Source organism: Dipodomys ordii, unplaced genomic scaffold (assembly GCF_000151885.1).
Source record: "Dipodomys ordii isolate 6190 unplaced genomic scaffold, Dord_2.0 Scaffold81, whole genome shotgun sequence".
Classification (NCBI taxonomy): Eukaryota; Metazoa; Chordata; class Mammalia; order Rodentia; family Heteromyidae; genus Dipodomys; species Dipodomys ordii.
Genome location: NW_012267297.1, coordinates 130,605 through 131,436, shown reverse-complemented (window position 1 = coordinate 131,436; position 832 = coordinate 130,605).

Sequence of the window (832 nt, the reverse complement as noted above, 5' to 3'; positions counted from 1 at the left end):
GAAAGAGGGAATATAACCAAGACCTAAATTCAGATAGAGGAAAAGAATAGGAAAAAGGAGAAGAGAGATATAGAAAAAGGAAGATGAAAAATAAGAAATTGAAAAATGAAACACTTGAATATTATATAATGTAAATAATACTACAATTAAAGGAGTTAAGGCTGAAAACTAGTCAAAGAATCCTAGGCAGTCTCACAGATATGTTTAACTAAGTGCTAGGGAAAAAATCATAAAGATTGATTGAACACACCTAATGTTGAGCTAAGGAAAAAATTGTGTTCAAATGAACTGTGGCGCTCATGGCTACTCACCCTCTCAAGACAATTTTCCATTGTTGGTGAAACATTTTATATCCAAACAAATCCTTTCATTTCGACCACTAAAAACTTGACAGCCCTAAAGTTAGGCATGCATGCATGCCCTAGCACCACACTGAAGTCACAATCCACCCCAGAATTCAGGCATCTGCTCAAACCAAATTCCCAAACACATTTACATTAAAGATAAAAAGATAAAGAAGATTGTCAGTGCCAGATGCTAGGAGCTCACACCTCTACTCCAAGCTACTCAAGAGATTTGAGCATCTACTACTGAGATTTGTGGATGGAGGTTCAAAATTATTCTGGGCAGCAAAGTCTATGAGGCTTTTATTTCTTTTTTTCAAATTTTTATTATGATTAAGTGGTTACATAATTCCCCAAATTTAACAGTATTGTGGGATGATGATACTTAGTTAAGTCACAAACACATTTTAATTTTCATGGAGCAATTTTTTTATTGTGGTCTATAACATTTATGAGTTCTATGAGCTTTGCAATACAGTTATTTCTTC